At 35.2% G+C, this 15155-nt stretch overlaps 1 pseudogene; it reads left to right on the forward strand.

Annotated features, from left to right (window-relative positions):
* The first annotated feature begins 1824 nt into the window (after window positions 1-1824).
* Window positions 1825-7359, forward strand: LOC129892846 (putative pentatricopeptide repeat-containing protein At5g43820; annotated as a pseudogene).
* The last annotated feature ends 7796 nt before the right edge of the window (window positions 7360-15155 follow it).

Consider the following 15155-nt stretch of genomic DNA (forward strand, 5'->3'; position numbering starts at 1 on the left):
GTTCCACGCATGAAATGATGATGTCGTACGTGAGGTGTGATATATGTTATATGTTATGATGATACGATTATTCACCGAGTCCCAGGCCGGCTGCAATATGATAGTATATGTGGCGAAATAAGGGAGGCACCACCGAGTACCTCCTTAGATGGTCAGGTACGTATGTATATTATGATGGTACGCTATAGACGTACACCACTTCATTCACCGAGTCCCTCACTAAAGGGCCGGATACTTTATGTAGGCATGCATATAAGATTAGAGTGATACATTGTGACCCCGAGTCCCGTAGTGAACTGGGTATAATATGATAACATACATGATAAGATGATACCGTATACGATGATATGATACCGTATACGATGATATGATGAAATGAAATGCATGATTATATGATGATATGTGATTATGAAGAAGTGATTATAACACCGAGTTCACTAGAGGGCTGGGCACAGTATATGATGATGTATAGGATTACATGTCCTAAATGTAGGTACAGTAATTTGTTAATTGTTATACTTTTCCCCTGCATCCCTATTTCAGTTATGGTCTCAGTTATGATGTGTTATGCTTTACATACTCAGTACATATATCGTACTGACCCCCCTTTTCTCGGAGGGCTACATTTTATGCCCGCAGGTACAGATGTTCTTGTTGGAGATCCGCTAGCTTAGGGTTTCCACTCAGCTATGTTGGACGTGCTCTGCTGTTCCGGAGCCTTACTATTGATGCTGGTCACTAATGTATATGTTTATTTATTCAGGGGTACGGCGGGGGCCCTGTCCCGCCATATGATACAGTTATTACTCTTAGAGGTCTGTAGACATGTGTATGTGGGTTATTTGTAAGTTTGTTTCTGTCGCGCTCATACGACGTATGATAAATGTTTTTGTGGTGTGGTAGCCTCGTCGGCTCGCATACCCTGTCCTGTTATGATACAGGTGAATGAGGCTACAAGTTTAGGAAAAAAAAAGTTTTTGACCCATTGGGGTTCGTGTATGGTATCACATCACATACTGTTCAACTTAAGGGTAGCTGATAGATACGCATAAGGTGGTCCAGGTCGGACCCCAGTCGCAGCCTACGGAGTTGGGTCGTGACAGTATTGTTGGACATATGTATGATTATCCTCAACTAGTATGGTGTTTGTTTATGATGTTCTCCCCACAGTCCGTATTTCCCCTTATTTTCGCTTGCTATTGATTGTCATTACTTATTGAAGGCTAAATGAATTCTAAGAGTCTTGTTTGAGATATCTTCGGGTTGCTCATTCGTTGTGACACGTCTAGGCCCTAGACGTGGGTCATGACACTATAACTCATACATGGTGTCTATAAATGACTATTTTGTGCACTGTTCTACTCCCTAACTTCTCATTATCTGATTCGCATGGTCAAGTTTATAGTGTGTACTTTTGAGATGTTAAAATATCTCCCCCTTGGGATCATTCACTACTACAAAAATAAACTTTAGCGACAATTATTTTGCGGCATTAAGCTAATTGCCACTAATATAATCATGTGAGGCAAAATATCAATGGCTAATGTATAATGGCCAGCAATTAGTACATTTCTAGTGGCAATTCAAAAGAATAGCCACAAAAAAACCTTATTTTTTCTAAAAATGAAATCCCTGTTTTTGTCAAAAAATTCCCCACCAAAAAATTCCCCCCTCCAAATTCTAGATTAAAAAGTTTTCCTAACCAAGAAGGAAAAGTAATACTGCAAAAAAATATCTCCCACGCACACAAGGAAAATATTACTATGTTTGAGTTAATATGAACTTAATGCAGCTAGATATTTCCTTTACTTAAGAAAAGCAACTATGCAAACTAGAGGTCACACCAGATTGGTTATTGAAGAACATGATGAAGATGTACGACATTACATTCAGCAACTGATGGATGTTCAAGATAACTCTGGAGCCCAATCTTATCTTGAGCAATTGATAGATAATCAGAACAACTCTATAACCCAAGCACATGATGGTAAATCTAATGAGTTGAATAGTTCGATTGGTCGCACTGAGGTTCAACCTAATGATGAATCAGGTAACACTATCTTTTCTCTGTATTGTTTTAAGATCTTAGTTACTAGATGTGTGTGGTTGTAATATCGACCTGCTCTTATTTCGGAGAGAAAATATGGAGTATATGAGTGAATATTAGTTAATTTTAATGTGAAATATAAAGTTTTGGAACTTAAAATATTGTTCTGACTCCATTTAACAGTCGATAGCTACTACACCACTGAGGCGTCAGTTGTTGGATGAGAACACATCACATTCTTGATCATAGAAAAAAAGATATAAAAATTTGATTTATATTTAGAGTAGTGTCCTTTTCTTTCAGTTTATTATGAAAATATTACAGGTATCTGTTTACCCCAAAAGTAAACAAAGAGGCCACATTGCAAGTTTGTTTTGTGACAAAAAATGCTCCCACTTTGTAGTGTCAAAAATGACAGAAAAAATTCATATGGATAAAGCAATATTTACACATTTAAAGCACTGTGGAATTGTCCAGTATGTCATCTAAGTCAATAATTTGATCATTGTTTTCCTTTTCCATTTCAATAATCTCCAGCTCTTTATGCAGTTCAGCAAGTTGCCTTTGTATGTTTTGCCCTTTATCAGATAACTTGGACATCACTTCCTGGAAAAGTTAAAAGATGAAGTAAGAGATACTAGACAATATCATATAAGTACTAATTATAAGTTTTCATTATATATATTCTTCGCTAAAAGTAGATAAATCTGCCTGATTCAAGTCCTTGATATCATTTTCTGTAGGACCAACTCTAGTAGGTACAGACTTATTTCCCTGTGATTTCACGTCCTTTGGCTTAAAAGCTTACTGACTCCTGGAAGAAGATCAAAGGAACTAATTCAAAAGACAATAGATAGAGATTATTTAACAGTTGTAAAACGGACAGTTATGGAATTCACAATATTGTTCTGACTCTATTTAACAGTCCCTAGCTACTACATCACATAGGTGTTGGTTGTGCGACTAGATACATGTTTTGTTATTGAGTCGAGAACATCAATTGTGTGTTCTCTTCTTTTATCTTTTCTATATGATGCTTTCTTCTAGCTGTGCGTGGTTGTATTGTCTACTTATCTTTGGGAGAGAAAACAAGGAGTATTCACAATCACATACTTAGCTAGATATAAACCAAGATGATTACATAGAGAGTGGAAAAATGGTATATCTTAGGTCACTTCATCTAACTTTAAAGGGGAATCTTAAGACATCTTTAATCTATTGAAATTGGTGATACTTCATGATGACTGAAATGCTTGATATCAAGACATTAAAAATAAGACATTACTCAAGTGGATACCTCGAGTGCATAGGCATCATGTCTCTATGTTTCAGTTATATGCCACCCCAAAATATCATTCCATCAAGGGTGCTAAATGACCTGAGTTTATGATTTCATAGAATTTTTAAGGTGTTAACCATGTATATTTGTTCATTTGATGACTTTTTGAATATTTTTTCGTTCTAGATAACTTAGTGAAAATAAAGCTTTGTGGTCCTACTTTATTTAAAGATATATGGAAACTTCCTCCGAGAAAGAAAATTGATGTGCCGTTTAATATTCGTAACCAACCTATTGGTAAAGAGGGCCGAAAGGTTGCTAGTTTCTTAGGAATTGTTGCAAGAACTCCAGAATTAACACCTCTACATGTAGATGATTGGAGAAATTTTGACAATGAGCAAAAGAAGAAATTGGTGGAATTTATTAGGGTATGAGTTAGTATTGTTAGTATGTGAACAATCTCAATCTTTACATGATGTTATCTTTTATACACTCACTTTTATTTTTTCAGAAGAAGTTCTCTTTTTCAAAACGTGGAGAAGCATTTGTCTTAAAGTCACTAGGAAAGAAATGGAAAGACAACAAGCGTTAAATTAAAGTTGAGTATACGTCAAAATATAAGACTAAAGATGTTTTGCTTAAAAATAAACCAAGTCCCATACCGAGAGATCAATGGAGTGGTCTAATCTCTTATTGACTACCTGATAAAGCAAAGGTATAAACAAATCTTGAAAACACAACTACTTTCTTATTTTTACTATGTTTTGATTTTAGTTATGCTACATTTTTATTTATAATTTATAAGATATTGTTTTAATATTTCAATGACATGGGCATACCCAAGCAAATAGAAACAATAGGCCAAGCAAAAGATGCCCCACACAGGTGGATCCAAAAGTATTGTTACATTGATGCATGAGCAGGTAGACTTGTGAAACTATAATATTTTAAAACTCTTTTTTGTCACGCATATCTGACATCAATTCTATTGCTTAGGCTATAAATGGAATAGATCCTACACAAGTAGAGATTTTCTTATTAACTCAAAAAACGTATGGACAGTAGACCATTAGATGATGATTTCACCAAAGCAATTGTAAGATTTCTTCTTTATTTTAATTTTTAAGTTGTGAAATAATTAGAGTCAAACATTACAAGTGAATAAGCTAATTTCAAATTAGTTTATTGTGTACTATATGATCAGGACATGATAAATGAAAGGATGAGAAATAATGAAAGATCTACTAACCAACCTCCTCATAATGTTGCTTGGAAAGGTGATGTGTATTATCAAGTGTTGGGAAATGAAAAAAGTGGGTATGTTCGTGTCTTATTACTTGGTCCAACTCCTTCAGTTCTATGGGGTAGTAGATCTTCTGTAGGAAATATTGTTGCAGAGGATTTATCTAATGAGGTTGTACAAAGGTTAGAACAGGATATAATTGAGTTAAAGGAAAAATAAAATGAAGAAATGGATCTGATGAAACAAAAAGAAGTTACAATATAAATTACTACCAAATGAGACAATTCATGCAAAAGTATGCTCCTAATGAATCTTTGCTTCAAGATATCAATGGCACCTCAAATGAACAGGTAACTAAATTTTACAATTCTTAGGCATTTTTAATGAAATTTTAATCCTATAAAACTATTGTTAACTAACGTCTTAATATTTACAGGTTCCCAATAACAACAATGGTGAAGAATGAGTACCAAAAACACCAAGGATATCTAGTAATGCTGAAATGACTCTACCTAACGGTACTACTCATCTTTATCATTTGAAGCTATTGTTTGAGTTTTCCTGCTTAGTAAAATTTTTAGGTTGTTGAATCAAATTGATTATGTTTTACTTCTTTCTTCCTTAACATCACCTGTAGAACAAATACTTTTAGAAATTAGTTGTTGTCTAGTTACATCGGCTAAAGCTCGGGCAAGAGCTATAACGATGTTTGGTTTTATTACTAATATTACATGCCTATATTCTCTGCAAATTTGTCCATCAATTAAACTCTCAATTCCTTTGGACAGATTGCGAGTTCATTCTCTTTGAGAGATGGCTGAACAAATTTGCAAGTTAAATTTTTGTATAGAGCTACAGAAATCCAAGAGACAAAATATAATCAGGAGATCACGTGAACTCAATAGTTTCGGATGTTAGTATAGTTCCCCTGTGTAGATATCCAATCAGTCTTAAAGTCTGAACAGTCCACCTCTACTTTCAAAAATTAGTTGCTGCCCATTTACATCGACTAAATCTTGAGAAAGAGCTATAACAATGGTTGTTTTCATTACTAGTGTTCCATGCCTCTGTACTCTACAAATTTATCCACCTATTGAACTTGTAAATCCTTTGGACAGATTGTGAGTTCATTCTCTTTGACACATACTAGAAAAAATTTCGAGTTAAACAGGACCGTAAGTGAGTTGCAATTTTGTTGTTGAGTTGGTAACAAATTTTAATTGATTGACTATTTTTTTCGCGAGCTTAGGACTTTTACTTCATCACTACCTTAGAAATGCCCCATTAATTTTGATGAATCTCATGTTCTAAACTTTACAACCTTTTACCCATCCATCGAACCTCTTCAATTGAAAAACCCATTCCTACATATTCCTCTGTACCAAACAATCAGTTTAAGGTTTTTGATGAGATTTTAATTCTTGAAGATATGTTACGGGGCATTTGGAAAAAACAGCAATCGAGAAGGCACTGACATCTGTTGACGTAGAATTAACGGTTGATGTAGTTACTAAAGTAGTGAACAAGGAGAACTTAGATGCTTCATCAATGGATACATTTTTCAATAGGTTTATCAAACAACAAAAAATACCTATTGATAATGATGCTTACTGTATAATTCTTAAAGCATTAGGGAGGAGGAAATGTTTTGGGCAGATGGTTGAAATGTTGAAGGAAATGAGTAATCAAAGAGTTATCCCTAATTCAGAGACGCTTAACATTGTTGATAGCTTTATTCGAGCTTGACAAATCTCAAAGGTTATATAATTGTTTAGTGGATTAGAGGACTATGGATTGAGATGTAATATCAAGACACTTAAGGTTGTTTTACAGTGCCTATGCGTAGATCACATTTAGGTACTTCAAGGTCATTATTTGTAAAAATGAAAGAGAAGGTTTCTTTTGATGTCACAACCTCTAATATAGTCATTAGTGGGTGGTTGAGATTCGAAAGAGTTAAAGAAGTCGAGAGAAACCTTGAAATCCATGGTGGATGATGGATTTTTGAGGTAGATAATTTGACTTATCGTTATGTTCTTGAATTTATAGAGAGAGCTGGTCGAGTTGATGATGCCATTGAAATTTTTTAGGGTTTGGAGGAAAAAGGGTGTGTACTTGATGCTAAGATCTACAATGCAATGGTTTCAAATTTCATTGCACAAGGTTAAATTGATGAATCATTTAAATATTATGATAGGATGTTAAATATGGAGATCTAGTCAAATGTTGATACTTATATGAGACTAATATATTCTTTTCTAAATGCTAGAAGAGTAATCGATGCAATTGAAATGTTTGATGAAATGTTAAATCGGGGGGTGCTTGTAACTACAGGAACTATAACCTCTTTTCTTGGGCCTTTATGTAGTTGTGGTCCACCTTATTAAAGCTTTAATGATTTATAAGAAGGCAAGAAAAGCTAGATGTAGGATATTCTTGACTGTATACAAGTTGTTGCTTATGCGGTTTTCAATGTTTGAGAAATGTGGTATGCTGTTAAACATCTGGAATGAGATGCAAGAAAGTGGTTATTCTTCCGATATGCAAGTTTATGAGTATGTCATCAATGGGCTTTGCAACATAGGATATCTTGAAAATGCTGTCCTGGTAATGGAGGAAGCTTTAGAGAAAGGATTTTATCTTGGCAGGCTTATTTGTAGAAAATTTAACAACAAGCTACTAGTTTCGAACAAAATAAAGATTGCATACAGTCTTTTTCTAAAGATAAAAATTGCACGAGGAAAGCAAAATTCACAAACATACTGGCGTGCAAAAGGTTGGAATTTCTAATCTTTGCAACGTTAGTTGGTTCGTACAACTGTATCTGCTTTCAGTGTGATGAATATGACAATAATCAAGGATCAACCTTCAATGGCTCAGTATCAGCCAACGCGCTCACCTTTGTACCCTATCTGGATAACTTATGCATAGTGATACTTTACCAGAACTAACCAAATCAAGAGGCCATGTAGTTTTAATACTGTAAGTACTTGATGATTTTTGAACAGCGCGACACTCACAGCTGATAGAGTAAGTGAAAAATATCTCTGATTAAAAAGGGCATCCTCGTCGCAGCAAAGCCGTGTACAATGCTAACTGAGTCAAATCTTCTATGATCAATAGCTTTGCTCTACACTCTTGAGTCTTGGCTGTGCTAAAGCTGCAACTAAAATATACTTTAGGAATACATGGTCGGGAAAGTTACTCTTTTTACTATGAAGTTTTCATATAAATCTATAGATATGTAAAAGTGTAAATAGATTTTTCCGACCAACATGAAGTGTAAACATATCTATAAGAGTGTTAACAAATTTTTCCAACCAACTTTTTTTACTTCCTCTTTTTGAGATAATCCTCATCTGGATATATAGAGTTATAGACACTGCTGATGGTAGCAGAAGTTGCAGCAATTTGATGTAAATCAACAACTGCAACAACCTTTAATTCTATACTTCTTCTTTTTCCACTTTGATTATTCTTATATTTATGTGGCCTCTATGGTAAATCACTATTTCTATGAATAGACCTGGAGTTGTATGCTTGGGAATTGTGATCCCAAAATAGTTTCTACTAGGAATCAACAGAAATTCACACTTGACTTTTATTTAGATACTTCTTGCTTGTAATTTTTCAGATTAGTCATACTACTTGCAATATTTTTATACTTTACATCTCATCTTTTGACACATTTTATTTTATTTCAAATCATACAATTTGAAGTTCGCAAATTTCACGAATGAAAAATTTCAATATGAAGTAGAGTTACAAAACTTATTCAAAGACATTATTCAATATTATAGATATTAGTACAAACAATATAAGTTTATTTTTATAAATTTTTACATTTATATTTTGGATTAGTACTTCTTGAGATATATTTTATTTTATGGATTAATAGTAATATATATTTTTAGCATTTATCAAACTTTGTTGTTACTATAAGATTCTCTTTTACCGACAAGTTTGTCGTTGCCTTTTAGTGGCTATTTATATGGATTTATCGACTAAAATAATGGACGTTAAAAGACCATAGTTAGGTGATATGTTTTCCCTTTAGCATAAAATCGTGTTTTATTTCCACTAAAGGGCCCTTTTGCAGTAGTGATTCGTCCTCAAATGATGATCAAGCTAGGATAAACAATCAAAGCTAGAATTACTTATTAACTAGAACTACTTCTCAAGGTCATACTCATATGGGAAAAGGCACGAGACATGAAAAAGCATGTGAAATTTAATACACTCAAATATAATGCACAAAGACTAAATATGACATAAAACAAGGACTATTACCTTCGACACCTTCATGCCGAGGAACGAACAACTCTAGGTATCTAGAGTCATGATGGAACCAACAATACCCCACCAGTAGGTAAGTCAATCCAAACCTCGAAATGGCAAGTGACGAGCATATCAAGTAGAAATAACAATCAAAAAAACATACATGAAAGAATTTAAAGAAAACATAGTGGAAGATAAGAAGAGAAGCAATATATATACAATACAAAATGAGATCCACTTCAAAAGCCTGACACTCATTTGTACAGAGCTACTAATAAAATTACAGGTCCTAAGAGTGGATCAAAAATATATACAGACTGGTCTCAATAGCAAAAGAATAGTCAAAGCTATAAAAAAGGAGGCAGGCTGATCCAGGACGCCATTAGTTCACACTTGCCTAAAAATATTTCTACAACTAGCTTGAAATCAATGCTTTTGCCTGGTGCTAGACCTGCATCACGAAAACAATTCCAGAGTGTAGTCTCAGTATCAAAACAACGGGTACTAGTAAGAATCATAGGTCGTCTGAGCTTGGAAAGTAAAGAAAATAACAAAAAGTGAGACATTACACCAACAAAAGGTCAAAGGAGAGAAATGATAACAACAAACTAACGGAGAAGCACATGCATCTAAGAAAGAGCAAAAATAAAAGATAAGTAACTAGTTATAACCCAACTATACCCCTATAAAACCAGAAGGTACACTTATGGTACAATTTAAGTAAAAGCCTAAATGGACCCCCATAACTCCGATGAGTAAATAGAACATCTACAACTACTTAAGACTGAGAACTAGCGAATCTAGAGTAGGAGAGTGCATAACTCAGACATTGAACCACGGCTACAACACCTGAAGAACGCAATAGAACCATGTAGACAAATCTAAACAAAGATACGAAGAATGTTCTAAACTCAGACTGTGGCTAAAGATCGTATGCCCAGACCTTGAATCTACAACTATAAGAATGGTATGCCCAAAACTTGAATCTGTGGAAACAAGAATGACAGGCCCAAACTTTTAATATGCGGCTATACAAATAGTCGAAGAAAAATCCCATATCCAGTGCCAACATCATAAGTCCATCGTGGATAAATACTCACTCCAAAGATTCTAAGAAATCAATCCAATCTCGACCCAATCTAATCATTAATAGTCGAACAAAACCCAAATTCAGAACTGAATAATCATTGGGGCCTAATTATTATAAGGGCATTATGGGTATAAGGTCATGAGAGAGGGTTATCGCCTAGCTAAGGCTCATACTATAAAACCCAAGTCGGCTACATTAATCTATAGGGAGTTAAGTGATATGAAGCGATGTAAGATAAACTATAAGGCCTATAAGCTCCAAAATGCTACTCTAAGGTAATCACTAGCCTACACCTAGGCTAAGGCCAATGGCAAGGTAAAATAACAATTGTATCAAAATTAAATATGAATCCACAAGGGATGAATTCTAATATCTAAACATAAAACAACTTGAAACCCACCCCAATTCTAGCGAATCAACATGAATTTACATTTACCATCTCAATATAAAGTCTAGTAAGCTGTAGCCTACCTCAAAGTAAACCGTGTGTGCTCTAGAATCACACTTCAAAAGCCTTGCCCTTTTGAGCAGCCTCCGGTTATTGTCACGCTCTAAAAAATAGGATCACGAAGTCAATACATATGTTTAGACATTAAATTGGGAAAATTGGAGATGGGCCCAAAATAAAGTAAAAACGGAATTATGGGACCCAAGCCAAAAATTTATAAATTGACTCCGTCAATGGATTCTAATTATCTTACTAAACTTTTTCCCCAAAAGGGGGGCAGAGCTCAAGCTCATAAAATGTACCACAATAGCTCATGTAAGAAAAGCTATAAAAATCACCATTAATGGAGCTTGGGCAGTCTTTCGGGATAGAAATTTAGCATGCACACATTATCCCTGTGCTCTCCCTATGACCCTAATGCATATCCATGCCAATTATGGATAATTAATGGCTTGAATCACCTAATTTAGAGGTATAGAACTTAAGATATCATATTTAGAATTTTGAGGAATGAGCTGGTTTTGCGTTTGGTCTTTAATTAAAAGACCAAACAAAGGACCTCCACAAATACGGGACCCAGTCTGTGATCGCGGAAGGTCATAACCCCAAGATATCTAAAATGCGATGCCTTGACCATGATCGCAAAGGATCAATACCCCTTGACCTACGTGATTGTGGCTAAGAGTCCGCGAATGTGATGACCAATCCCACCTACCTCTACGAATGCAGCTCAAAGTTCACGAATATGGAGACCAGGAAAACCATGAATCATGAATGCAGCCTAAGTCGTACAAAAGCAAAAGACTAATTGGGGATGCACAATCTGATGCACATCAATTGGTCCACCAAGGTTAAAAATGTGCTATGGGGTGCTCGGGATTCATTCAGAATCCTATGCATACAAATAAACCATGCTACCCCATTAAATTTGGCATTTTAGACTCAATAGAGATGTAAAAACTTCCAACCAATATCATAGTGGGTCCCACACCCAACCTATATTGTAAGCCATAAGTCACAAGATTTCTCAAAATGATCTTGAAAGCCTCTAGACCCAAACAAAAGGCCCTTTTAGACCATAACTTGATGTTCTGACATAAACATATTAGTCAGAATTACAGGTTGAGGTCTTTACCTAATTTTTTGACTAAAGTCAACCATTCAAGTTTCAAAAGCTTTAAAACACAAAAGTTCACAAAGAATCAAATTGAATGATTAGGTGACCAAACTTTCAGTCCGAGCAAGTAATAAATGACTTGAAATAGCTATGAAAAATCTCTAAATGATGAAATGAATAAAATAAATAGAAAATAACCTGTAGGATCATTGTAATATCCACTACTAAAAATGACATTCCTCCACTCAAGAATAGAGTCAAGAAGTAGCTGAAGGTTCAAACAAGTAGGGAAATTGATTTTGCATTTTGTACTCGGTCTCCTAGGTAACTTCTTAAGATGGGCGATGCCCCAACATGACCTTAACAATAGGAATTGCTCTCAAACGCAACCTCTTGACAACTCTGGAAAAAATAGCCACTGAATCCTCCATTAATCATATAGGAGACACGGGACTCATCAGGAACATATTGGCGATGCATAGAAACATAGAAAAATGGATTATCACGACCCGACCTAGGTAATAGTCGTAACACGATAATTAGAATCCCAAAGGACTCCAACCAAGACTCTTAGCATAACATTCATGAGCATACAAATGCAAATTAAGAAATAAAGCTAAATCAAGATGCAAAAGAAAATTTTCAAATAAAATATAAGTCTCAAAAGGAGAAAACGACAACATAGACTCTTTTCTATCTGACATGATTCTAATAACTTTATGGGGGCATAAGATAAGATCCTATCTCACCCATATAGGCAAATAAGAGAATGAAGTAACCAATGTCAAGATAAGAAATATCTGTCATGTCCTCGAACTGTCAGGATTCACCTATAATAAGGAGCTAATAGAAAAACTCTAGTTACGAGCGGGAGGAGGATAAATGTGATCGTCGGTCACTATATTATGATACAATGTAGGTAAAAAGTATGCATTAGTACACGAAATGTACTAAGTATGTAAGAATATGCATGAACAATAAACATAGGATATAATCAATATGAATTATAGGATGCAAGAGCAATATCTTTAAAACATGAATAAAGCCATAAAAATATTAAAACATTTATCTCATTGGCCATTCAATCAACAAAATCTTATAATCATCATAAGAACTCATAATTCAACTGAAACTGTATGATATATCACCCTTAACCGATATATATGACCATACAAGCAAATACATAGAATCTAATGACTCCTGCATCGAGACAGGCGAGGCTACCTTGCCAAGGCATACTCCATTAAGTAACTCTTTTAACTGGGCTATGTGGATCCACTAACTTATCCACATTTGCATATGTAATCCTATGTGGGAAACATATTTTAGGACTAAAGGTTGCTACTAGGATTCCCTTGGGTAACTAACTACACTACCAAACCTAACCCCACCTAAAATTCCTATCGTTACTTAGTCATTATCCCAACGGAACTCATAAAACATGATCATAAACATTATATGGAAAGATAATAACTAATATAAATGCATCGGTATAAAACATCATAAGAGTAGCTCCTCTATCATATAACTAATGCAATGTAGGTGTAGGCCTTCCATAATTACATATCTTTGATCATAAACATCTTTAGGGACTTAACTTGCCCAATCTTTAACTTTGCTTGAAACATCGTTGAATCATCATTCATGAATTTCTTTGCATAAAGAATCTTTAATTCATAGCATAATGCTTTCATAAAATGTAACTTGAAAACCATGATCATATTTCATAAATCATACTTGAAACTATCATGTATCATGGTTCATTGGAATCAACTTGAAATCATGCAATATGAAATGAATTATGCATAATTAGACTAATATTATTAAAATATATCATAATTGAGAAGACCCAATGCAAATCAAGACATTAGGGCTTTTTATTGAAGCAAACATAAGAGAATTAAGAAGAATTCTTTAGGATTCCATGGGTAAAAGGTTCCCATGGATGAAGTCCCACATACCTTGTCCTTGATGAGTCCTAAACTGAAAGGAATGGAAGCTTGATATTGAAGAAATCCCTTTAATTTCTTGAGGAAGAAAAAGACTCTAGAGAGAAAACCTTGGAGTTATTTTGTGATTTTGGGAATTATGGAGAGAATGATAGGGTTTGAAGACTTTAGGGTAGTTAACAGTTAGGAATTTAGTCCCTAAAATTGTCTACATTCGTTAATGAGGTATAGGAAAAACACTAAAATAACCCTTATTAACACTAAGAACAGAGACGTTACAAAGGACCTACTATGGTCCGTGAACTTCACTACGGCCCGTGATGGTGTCCATGGTCATTGGCTTGAATTTGGGAGAAAGGGAAAATATTCAGAGCTTCCTTTATGTTACACCCCACATTCTTGAACTCGAAAGGTTCCTAAAGTTACTTAAAAGCTATCATGTGAGCCGCCTAAGTTATGACACTATTAAACAATTCTAAGAAGGGAGGATGTGACACCCCATAGTAGGGGAGATTGGAAATAAGATCAAGAGAAGTCGGAAGGAGTAGGAGGCTAAGTAATGACTCGTAGGACTCGGTTTACCAACGTACACCCCTAACATAGAAGTTTTACACACCTAAGCTATTTGAATACACACCAAGCTTGCGTAGCACGGACTACATAGGCTCTTAAACTAGGACGAGATTACGAACCCACGAGGAGGAGAAAAAAATTTCGCGGGACAGCCAATGGGAGGGTGACACATGGCATCCCCTTAGAAAGCAGGTGACCCACCTGCTTGGGGTCAAGTAGGTAACCCACCTGCTTGGGGGGGTGGGCCCCACTGCCACGTGGCAGCCCCCACATGGAGTGCATGGACACGGTGGCCCAATAGGGGTTGGACACATGTCCCCCTTAGGGGATGACATGTGTCATCCCTTGGGACCACCCATATAAGTGATATGTATCTCAAACTTCAGGTTATTCATCAAATTTCCAGCAAGCAACGTGAACAAAAAACCCTAAAGCTAAGGAAAGAAAATTGCGATGACTTTGGGAGAAAAATAGGTAAGGCCTCCATTTTTGATCCGTGAATTAATTATTTAAGGTATTCTACGTTGATATATCGGGGTTTAACAACATAAAATTCATAGTTGGGGTTTCGAGGAACTTCTTATTTTTGTCAATAAACCCATTTTTAAATAGGACTGATGTTAGTAATACTAGTATAACTCCTTGTGTAAAGCTTTATTTCGAGTGATTCAAGATGTATTGGAAAGATATTTCATAGGGATATAACTTTCATTTAGCTTCAAAAATCCAGTTTTGCTTTTAGCTTTGTGAAAAAGGATAATGAAGTGTAGAGGAGGTACTGCCCAGATTTTGTTTTGAAAATCCTACACGGACAGCTGTGAGTATTTTGGGCATATGTTTTCGTACAAAATTGCTGTAGGGGTAATTAAAAATTGCTTGATACCTTGATACATATGTATATAACTTTCATTGAGGCCACAAATCTTGTTTCCCTCAATTATCCCTCCGAAACTAAGCGACAATATAAGACAGTGGGCTGCCCAGATTTTGCATTTTGATAAGTTTTGGCGAGTTTGACCAGTTTAACGTAAGGTAAGGCCTTTCCTTTTAAATTGAAGTTTATGGTGTTTTTATATGGTGTATTACACCCCTTGTATTCTGCTGGAAGTTTAAGAATGTCGTAGAAATGCT

This window comes from Solanum dulcamara, chromosome 6, assembly GCF_947179165.1.
Source record: "Solanum dulcamara chromosome 6, daSolDulc1.2, whole genome shotgun sequence".
Lineage (NCBI taxonomy): Eukaryota > Viridiplantae > Streptophyta > Magnoliopsida > Solanales > Solanaceae > Solanum > Solanum dulcamara.